This window comes from Aquarana catesbeiana, linkage group LG02 (genome assembly GCF_042186555.1).
Source record: "Aquarana catesbeiana isolate 2022-GZ linkage group LG02, ASM4218655v1, whole genome shotgun sequence".
NCBI lineage: Eukaryota > Metazoa > Chordata > Amphibia > Anura > Ranidae > Aquarana > Aquarana catesbeiana.
Window position 1 is genome coordinate 581,732,830 of NC_133325.1, and position 10,458 is coordinate 581,743,287.

At 43.9% G+C, this 10,458-nt stretch overlaps 1 protein-coding gene across 4 annotated transcripts in view; it reads right to left on the minus strand.

Moving 5' to 3' along the window:
• SYTL1 (synaptotagmin like 1) overlaps window positions 1-10,128 on the minus strand; it is a 95,316-nt gene extending 85,188 nt beyond the window's left edge. Inside the window, exon 1 of one of the 4 annotated variants that reach the window (XM_073616172.1) lies at window positions 10,001-10,128. The gene's annotated coding sequence lies outside the window, so the exon portion shown is untranslated. Of the gene's footprint in view, window positions 1-3,533; window positions 3,665-9,577; window positions 9,780-10,000 lie in introns of those variants that run through there. The other 3 variants (XM_073616173.1, XM_073616174.1, XM_073616177.1) reach the window with 3 other exon arrangements.
• Window positions 10,129-10,458: the final 330 nt, after the last annotated feature.

Consider the following 10,458-nt stretch of genomic DNA (forward strand, 5'->3'; position numbering starts at 1 on the left):
TGTCAACAATTCTGTGTTTTTCTGTCAATATGGGGTGCTGTGTGTACATTATTGAAGAAAAAAAAATAACTTATATGATTTTAGCAAATGGCTGCAATATAACAAAGAGTGAAAATTTTAAGGGGGTCTGAATAAATTCCATCCCCACTGTAGTCAAATTGTTCATATGAGCAGCAAAAACATATGAGAGGTTGGCAGAGGTGCCACTAAACAGAGTCCTAGGGGAGCCTCGAATACCACCACCTGAATGATTAATCCATGTGGACTGTCCTTTTTCTCCTTGTGACCTTCCAGCAGCTCCCTCTGCCTGTCGTGGGTCCCGTTTATCACCTCCAGTGTCCCATACTGTCCCTGGCTCATTTTTCTTGCTAGTGGGCAGGACCAAAGTCCAGCTTCAAATCAGAGTTCACTTATCTCTATTTTCTCCCTGGTACACTTCCCTATCATCAGCCTAAAGTGTCCACCAGTTAGGACACTCTGAGGGTGGGAGTTTGGACCCCTGGTCCCCCCTATTTGTGCCCCAGCAGTGTTGGGGCACTGCAGGGGGGCTCAATTTTTTTTTAAAATCCCAGTGCACAACTATAAACCTTCCAATATAGTTCTGGCTGTATGTTTAGGGCTATTGGACTGTCCCAGCCTATGGTCTCCTGCACACTGAAACAACACAGAATTGACCTTTATTTGTATCCATCCGCCCTCAGCCCTGACCAGCATTTATTGCCATGAACAGCTGCGCCCAATTCATCCACGAATCTCAAAAACCACTCTATATGACGCCCTTTTATTATCTGGCTACTGGGTCTTGGTGGGCAGTGGGGGTCACAGTTGTGCTATATGCTCTTTCCATATTTATAAAATGATTTGCAACATGGGATATTCACAATTGGGAATATAAATTCATTCTGATTGCTGCTGCATCGAACATTATTCCAGACTTGTTTTGAAACAAGGAAGGAGCGGCTGTGTTTATTCTGAGATTATATGACAATTTAATTGCACACAGGTAAACGTTCTTCAACAAATCATATGACTTCTGTAGCTGAATGGTTTTATTAGAGCTTATTTAGAGGTTTCGAAGCATTGGGGGAGCTGACAAGGAGAGGAGAGGCTGAGGTTTTCCTGTGTCTGTTGTTCTGTTACTGCCTTTTCTTGTGTTGAAAAAAGACTTTTATGCAGACACAGTGTAGAAGGAAGCTACTATTAAAGCAGAGTTCCACCCAAAAGTGGAACTTCCGCTTTAAGCACTCCTTGCCCTTTAACATGCCACATTTGGCGTGTAATTTTTTTTTGGGGGGGGGGGAGTGGGTGCTTTCTTTTTAGTGGGACTTCCTGTCGCCAACATCCTGTGGTCAGCAGGCTATGTGGCTTCCAGATTCAAAGCTGGCTGCTCACTTCACACGCACAAGCCGTGCTGTGCTTTGTGAATGGTCCTGCAGTCTTCTGGGACCTGTAATGTGGCCCAGAAGACTGTGGGGAGGGAGTGGAAGAGGAGAACTTCCACTTGGATCACCTAGGCCAGGGGTGCCCATGTGGCTCACGGAGCCCTCTGATGTGGCCTGCGACCTCCTGCTCTGGGATGGCGGATTGCAAAGCCCAGATTGCGGGTTTTCGACCTGCCATCCCAGAGCATCAGTGTTCCAAATGGAGCTGGCGCTACAGGGAGCACGGCTGTGGAGGGAGCCGCATGTTTTTTGTATAGCGGCAGCTCCTGTCACAGGCAGAGTTATACCAATTGCCCTCCACTTGGGACAGCAACAACCGGCAATACCTGTAGGAAGGGAGATTCCTGAATGGAAGATTATTATTAAAGGTCCGTTTATATTCTAAAATCACAGTGTATATATGGGCATATCTATTCTGTAGTGGTTACTGGGCTGCTGTCAAACTGATTCTGTGGGTTACCTGCACTGATCCATAGGCTTCTGTCAGTGCTGGGACAAGGCCATTTGGTGCCCAGGGCGAAAATGGCAAACTGCGCCCCCCCCCCCCCAATTTTCTAAGAAAGAATTAATATAATTTCTAAACAAGAATATACTTAATACAATACAAATTCAATTAGGTTTAATGCGATAGAAACAGAGTTCACTCACACATTTTAATTATATGTACAGTCGGGTCCATAAATATTGGGACATTGACACAATTCTAATCTTTTTGGCTCTATACACCACCACAATGGATTCCACCACTGGTCCACAGTGGGAGAATTCCACCTTCCACCTGGAATGTGTAGATGGTGGAATTGGAACATTCTTTTTTTTTTCATTCATCCTAATAGTTGAATGAAAAAAGTGATCAATGTATAGGCTGCCTAAGAGCTAAGACCAGCCATAGATAGTTTAACCTCTTGACATCCGCGCTATAACTGAATGACGGCCAAAACCCCGCTGGGAGGCCTCCCCTGTGCACGTGCACTGATCACGTGATCACCGAGTCACCGAGAGAGTGATCACTGATCCGAGTAAAGGGCCGGTCCCGGCCCCTTACCATGTGATCAGCTGTCAGCCAATGATAGCTGATCACATGATCAAAACAAAAGCTCTGTGATCGTTTTTCTTTTTCTCCTCATGCTGACAGCGTGAGGAGAAAAAAAAGCTGATCGCTGGCTCATCTGCAAGGGACATCGATCCTGGAGAGGAAGAGGCAATTATGCCTCATCTGTGCCACCTGCCATTGCCACCTCACAGTGCCCACCAGTGCCACCTATCAATGCCACCTAGCAGTGCTGCCTATCAGTGTAACTGATCAGTGCCCATTATTGCCAACCATCGGTGCCCATCAGTGCCGCCTCATCAGTGTACATCAATGAAGGAGAAAAATCACCTGTTTTAAAATTTTATAACAAAATAAAAAAAAAAAAAATATATATATATATATATATGTATATATATATATATTTTTTTTTTTTTAAGTTTGGTCTTTTTACATTTTTTTTAATAAATAAAAACCACAGAGGTGATCAAATACCACCAAAAGAAAGCTCTATTTGTGGGAACAAAATTATAAAAATTTCATTTGTGTACAGTGTTGTATGACCGCGCAATTGTCATTCAAAGTGTGTCAGCGCTGAAAGCTGAAAATTGGTCTGGATAGGAGGGGGGTTTAAGTGCCCAGTAAGCGAGTGGATAAATCTCAGCTGTTTCAGCTAGAACTGGCTGAGATTTGAACCATTAATGGGCAGGCTGAATGTACCAAGTTGATCGATGAAATTGGGTACAACCAGCCTGCTGGATTCTCTTATGATTATCACTAGCGGTTGCTATATCTGCTAGTGATAATCACTGTATGTCGGGAGAATACAATTGCTCAGCAGAAGGGATTCCGCTGTCAGCACTGACTGTGCTAATGGGGGAATCATGCAAATTTCTTTCCTGCAATCTGTGGTTGCTGGAAAGAAATTTGTACCATCTATTGCCAGTCTTGAAAGTGAAAGTTAGTGAATGTCTTGAAAGAACATGAGGGGGGGAGACAGATGGGGGATGGAGATAAGGACAGTTCAGTAATTACAGTGTACTGCACAGTTGCACACTCACCCAGGTCCAGGCTGGAAGATCAGGCATCTTTGGCACACAGAGGAATCTGCAGCTGCTGTTTTCATATTTCCCGCCCACACATCCCCTGACTTCAGATACATGATCTGCATGTCGGGGATAGTGTGGGCGGGGCAGGAAGTCACTGGAGGAGCAGAGGTGGGAGGAGGAGGAGCTGTAGCCCCTCCCTGATCTCCTGTCAGTGAGGGGGGGAGGTGATGTGTTCGCTGGGCTGTGCAAGTGTCACAGACACTCTTACAGAGCTGCAGCCACCAGTCTCACAATTTACAGACTGAGTCTGTCTGTTTCTTCACGGTTACTGAGATAATGGGAGGTTTGTCCGCCCCCCTCCTGCTGGTTCAGTCCTTCCTGAAGTCGCTCTCCTCTCTGCTAATGAGGATGCAGGGGGAGGGAGCAGTGGCAATGCGAGCGTATTATGCTCAGAGTCAGCGAGCAGAGGGAGAGGGAGAAATCCGCCCCCTCTCACACTCCACCCAGGGCACCCTCCCCTCTCGCTCAACCCTTGTACCGGCCCTGGCTTCTTTCTGAAAGTGCACCACACCTGCAGGATATAATACAAGCCTATGGCAAAGTGCAGCTTAACCGCAGGAAAGCCACAGGTGCACTGCGCTGCACCTGGGTGTAGGTAAACCGCAGCACGTCAATATGAAAGCAGCCTTAGGCCCCTTTCACGCGATCAGTCCGGATCCACCTGTCCGTTTTTCAGGTGGTCCCAATCGGACGCTCCATTCACCTCTATGGACCGGCAGATGTAAACGTACTTGTCACCATTTCCACTGGCCTACCTCTAATCCGATCTGCTAAAAAAAAAAAAAAAAAAAAAAAAAAGAAGGGGATTGTCCCCTTCTGTCTGGGGGGATCGGATCAGATGTCCCCCTTCTCTCTGAGGCGCCGGCATTCTAACTGTGGGCTCCTGGCTGTGGCTTCACAGCTGGGCGCGCACTGCGCATGCGCGAGCCGCGCTGTGAATGGCTGGGCAATCTTCTGGGACCTGTGACGTGTCCCAGAAGATTGCAGGGAGGGAGGGGGGGAGAGGTGATCTTCCTTTCGGTGCCGCAAAGCCAGGGGAGGAAGTGGGAACATGTCAGGGGGTCACCAGTACTTAAAGCAGAAGTTCCATTTTCAGGTGGAACTCCGCTTTAAAAATATCAAACATGTTATACTTACCTGCTCTGTGCAGCGGTTTTGCATAGAGCAGCCCAGATCCTCCTCTTCTCAGGTCCCTCTTAAGTGCTCCTGGCCCCTCCCTCCTGTTGAGTGCCCCCACAGCAAGCAGCTTGCTATGGGGCCACCCGATCCGAGCCACAGCTCCCTGTGTCCATTCAGACACAGAGCCGCGACTCAGCCCTGCCCCCTTTCTCTCCTTATTGGCTGATTGACTTTGACTGACAGCAGTGGGAGCCAATGGCACTGCACTGCTGTCTCAGCTAATGAGGAGAGGAGTCCTGGGCAGCCGAGACACTCCTGCAACACCGCTGGATCTAGAGGGACCTCAGGTAAGTATTAGATGGGCTGAGGGCTGCTGCTGCACACAGAAGGCTTTTTATAGAATACATTAAGATACAAAACCTTCTGCCTTTACAATCACTTTAACCACTTGAGCTCCAGGTCTTACCCCCTTCATGACCAAGCCATTTTTAGCTATTCGGCACTGTGCTACTTTAACTGGCAATTGTGCGGTCATGCAACTCTCTACCCAAATTAAATTTATATTTTTTTTTTCATACAAACAGAGCTTTCTTTTGGTGGTATCTGATCACCACTGGGATTTTTATTTTTTATTATATAAAGAGACAGAAAATTATATTTTTTACTTTCTGTTATAAAATATATCCAATAAACTCAGATTTCTTCAAAAATGTACAACAAAATGTATTCTGCTACATGTCTTTGATAAAAAAATCCCAAAAAGTGGATATTAATTGGTTTGTGTGAAAATTATGGCTACAGACTATAATATATATATTTGAAAACTAATCTATCCTAATGTACTGATGGCCTATCTCATTTCTTGAGGCCCTAAAACACCAGGACAGTACAATAACCACCCAAATGACCCCAAAGTAGACAGTCTGAGGTATTTAGCAAGAGGCATGGCGAGTTTTTTGAAGTTGTAATTTTTTTGAAAAATGAAGAAATTAATAAAATGTTTTTTTTTTTTTTTATTGACATACTGTCACCAGTGCACTACAGCGTCATCATATGACTGGTGTGGTGGTGATCAGGGATACTGACTTATGAGTGACAGTATGTAAAAAATAAATAAATAAATATGTTTTTATTACATTTTTTTAATGTTTATGGATCTTTACACATTTTTGTTACACTGTGATAATTGCTGTAAAAGCAATAGCTTTGGCTGTGATGAATGGGTTTTTCATTCATGAACAGCTTGCTTTTGTTTGTGATCTGTGATTGGCTAAGCTAATGACATGGTACAGGTAGCCGGGTACCATATGATTACTGTGGGCCAGTCACTGAACACAACATTATGCAAGCTGTTCATGAATGAGAAGAGATTCATGACAGATTGTTTCCACTGTTATTATGGGATCGTTATGACCAATCATAGTGATCACATGATACTTGGTTACTGGTAATTGGCAACAGTGTCCAGTAGACACAGCAGTCACAGTAGGAGCTCCTAAATTGCAGCAGGCTCAATCACCTATACAGTATATAGGTGACTGAACCTGCACATGCCACCCAGCAGCAAGTGCTTAATCAATGGGAAGGACGCTGTGAACGCTGACCAGCTGTACTTCACACAGTGAGCAGAGGGAGATCATCTGCTGACACAGGAGTTGGTGAGAGGCTGTGTCAGGGGACATATAGGCGCATTTGTGTGCACGTCCACATGTATAGGCACCAAGCTGCTTATTTAAAGGAAACCCTGGTGTGTGCTAATCTCTGGATGCTCTTCGGCTTTCTCGTGACCTGTGTTCATGCTTTTGCGGACTGTTTCTCCGTTGCTGGCCCGCCTCTTTCTTGGCCTTGCTCTGTGGATTTTGGACACCAACCTCAACTTGCCTCTGACTATTCTCTACCTGCTTCCCTGGCTCTGACCTTGGTCTGCTGCTGGACCTCTCTCTGCTTCTCTGGTACTGACTTGCTGCTACCTCGCTGTGCATGACCCTGGTTCACCTTGACTATGTCTCTGTTCGTGGCAATCACCTTCTACCAAGATACCGGCACCCATGCTTTTTTGAGTTTTGTATCCCTGTCGCCATATTCTGGGGTGCTTGGATCAGAGCCGAAAGGGAGTCAGTACGTGGTCAGCCCAAGTTGTCAGTGTGTGGTGCAATTTGCAGAGTCATGGGCACAGAAACAGGGGGCACAGGAAACAGTGGCTCCTTCGGGGGTATGTGCTACAACTATTTTTGTTTTTACTTCAATCAAATGGACTATTTTGGCAGATGACTGACATAAAATCCCAATTAAAATCCATTTAAATTCCAAGTTGTAACACAAACAAAGAATAGAAGATATGGCAACCCACGCTATGCATGCTGCTGGCATTCATTCTGAAAGATACCACAATGCACATACATCACAGCACAACACAACTGTGTATTCTGTTTTGTTCATGCACCTTTTTTTAAAATAAATAGGATGCTTTAACATAATGCACATTAACACATGTGCAGTAATGAATAGGCCCTCAAACATTGTGTAATCAAAATATATCCTAGAAGTGCAGCTGTTTTATGCACAAACATGTAGTGCCTAAGGTAACTTATTTTAAAATGTATGGTGTACAATAATTAAAAACAGGCGTTGGCCAGCACATGACAAAGAGTCTGTTACTAGGTGGACTTTGCGATTTCATTCCTGGTTTATATGCAAAAATAAGTCAGGCAGAAACTGTTATCTTTTCAGAATTGGGGCCATGCATAATGTATACTTTCTCTTTTTCAGGATTCCTGTATGATCTGTATCTTTCAGGTTAAATGTACATTAATAATATTAGTTGCTTTATTTATGTTTTGTTTCATTAAACCTCCTACCAACCACAGTTCGCAGCACGGTGACCAAGCTTTCACCAGCAGCACCAAGTCTCTAGTTATGATCAGGACCTGGCGGGACAGATTCCCGACTACATGGCTACTGTAACAGCCAAATAAAATAGTCACATAATCAGGAAGTCAGTCCTGTTCCCCCTACCTTAAGACCTGTGCCTGGCAGGTGAGAACGGGTTAAAGCAGCCATGTTATTATAAAATTGGTGAACAGACATACCTGCAAAAGAAGAGAGGGAAACTTTTTCTGATGCCTGCACCACCAGACAGGAGAAACCCTCAGCCAAAGTCTGCTGGAAATCAAACAATTCCAGGAATGTTGACCTCTACGGTCCCCCACAATTCTCAATGGTTTCTCCTGCTGACCTTTATATTACTATTATATCCTGTAGTGATGTGAAGTCTGGTAAAGGAACCACTGACCTCCTTGGGGGACCAAGGAGACTGACACTCCTGGAAGTGTCAGCTTTTCACAAGACTTTAGCAGATGATACACCGTACATGGCCCCAATGCTGAAAAAGTAACTGTTTCTGCTAATTTCCCCTTGGCCTAGCCTGGAGCCATTTATATTTTTGGTGCATAATAATGTACATAAATCCTAATCGAGGCAATAACAACCAATAGTGAAGTGTAGTAAAGCTTCCTAATTGGAACTACTGCAAGCACTGTGACTTGGACAAATACCAAACGGATGCAGCTTTCCATTGTTTATTGCACATACGTTTATAATTTTCTTCTATGTGTTTTTGGATTTATCTTATCTGACCAAGCTGGAAATTGTTCAAGGTGAAGTCCTTTAAGCATATCTGTGCAATTCCAATCTGTTTTAATTAGGCTTTACAGATAATAAAAAGATAATGCTGTCTGCTATAGGAGTATCAACGTCAAACGACATAAACATTGTAGTAATAAAGATAAAGAAATATTGCAAAAGTCGTTTCCATATCCACACTTACATCTACCAGTCTTTTAACACTTTCATTAATTATTGCATGTCAGTGCTGCAGCATCCTATGTGTATCATACATTTTCAGGTAGGATGGGTCGATTGTTATGGCTTTGCAATAGGGTTACCAAAAAAGGCCCTAACTTGTGCATAAATAGGCTAATCTCCTTTACTCAGAGTGAGGGTGGGAGGTAGTAGTCTAGAACAGGGAAAAAAAGGTGAAAAAGAAAAAGGCTTTCCCGTTGGGCCTCACATTCTTATGATGAATATTGGATTCAGGGGTCAAGTGTATCCATGTAAACTATAACTTAGGTGTTAGACTTATAAGACTAGCTTATTTTGGATAAGGCTGATTTGGATAAGGCTGAGAGAAATAGCAGGTGTTTTTTTGTTAGTTAAAGTGTTAGTTCACCTTTTACGAAAAAATGAAAAGGCGAACTATCACTGTACAGACTCCCTACTGCCCCGGCCCCTACTGTACTTACCTCCGTGGAGGCTGAGCTGTCAGTGCCCATGCAGCTTCTTCAACAGTCCCAGCTCTTCTCCCTCAGCAGCACTTCCGGGGCAGATCAGGTCAATTTTGATTGGTTAGAGCGGGTATAGTCATCACTCAGATCTGTCCTGGAAGTGTCCCTGGTTCCCTGAACCGCTGGCCGTCTGCATGGGCACTTACAGCTCAGCACCCACAGAAGTAGGTAAACCAGGGATTGGAGAGGCGTAGAGAGAGTGTAAAAGGAGGCATAAGGGAAACAGACACTTTAAGATTACATACTTTAAAGCAAGGCTTTTGTTCCTTTAATTCCTTTTGCATGCTTGCATCTGTATTCATCTCTACTACTTTGCTGGCCATCTGTGTTAACAAGGCATATACACACTCCTTCAGTAAACTCAAAACACACAAAAGACAAGCATTAGGCAAATTCAATTTGACATGTTAGTGAAGCAAAGATGAAAATTATTTTTTTTTTTGCCTAACAAAAAATGTTGCTGGTGTCACACAAGAAGGCCAAATCACCTACAATATGTTGTTGTAGCAAGCTTAGAAGAACAAGGCCCCTTACCTTGATTATTTCATGATCACAGTACAGGAACGCCCTCCACCTGTCAGTGTGCCACATTAACAGGAAAAGGGATCCCTCTCCCTGCATGCTCCAAATACACAGGTGTGGTGGTACCAGACGTTCTAAGCTACATACATGGTAAGAGTTCCTTTAATGAAAAATAAACCAGACTGTTCCTTTCCGTATGTCACTATCAGGCGTATACGATGCACAATAATCACACAACCAAACATAACTAAACAGGGATTATCTCGGCAAACAATAAAACGCCTATTTCTAATTATGTTTACCACTGGCAATCTTATATTTAGCAACATTTGATGACGGTGAAACATTTTTACTTCTGAAACCTAGCTCCATTGCTTCTAATTTTTTTTCTTGAATCTGTATTTGCAAGCCTCAGTTCCCATAATTGTCCCTTACCTGTGTGTGAGTGTGCTGATCCTTTCCAGGTGTACAGGTGATTTGTGCGAGAGCTCAGGTATGTGAATGTGTGCATACAGTATGCATAGCACTGAGTCACTGCAAAACACTCCTCCCCTTGGCAGGCACACCTCTTACAAATATAAAATGCTATTAACTTTCTAGCCACCAGCCGAGTTCTCAGGAGTCCTACAGCTCCAGAGACAGTCAACAGGCCTATATGTTCTGAGACGTTTCTGGTACATCAAGTAGTCTCAGTTCTATGAATATGTTCATAGTATACACGCTGTAAAGTTCAATATGCATTCATAGTATAATTTCATTCAACATTTTCCAGGATCATGCATTTGATAACTGATAAAAGCCTAAGTTCATCGGATTAGGACTCTTCAAATTTCGGTGGACTTTGGTAGGCGAAATCATCTACGAGCTGCTTCTGTCTCTGAGGGACATCAGTG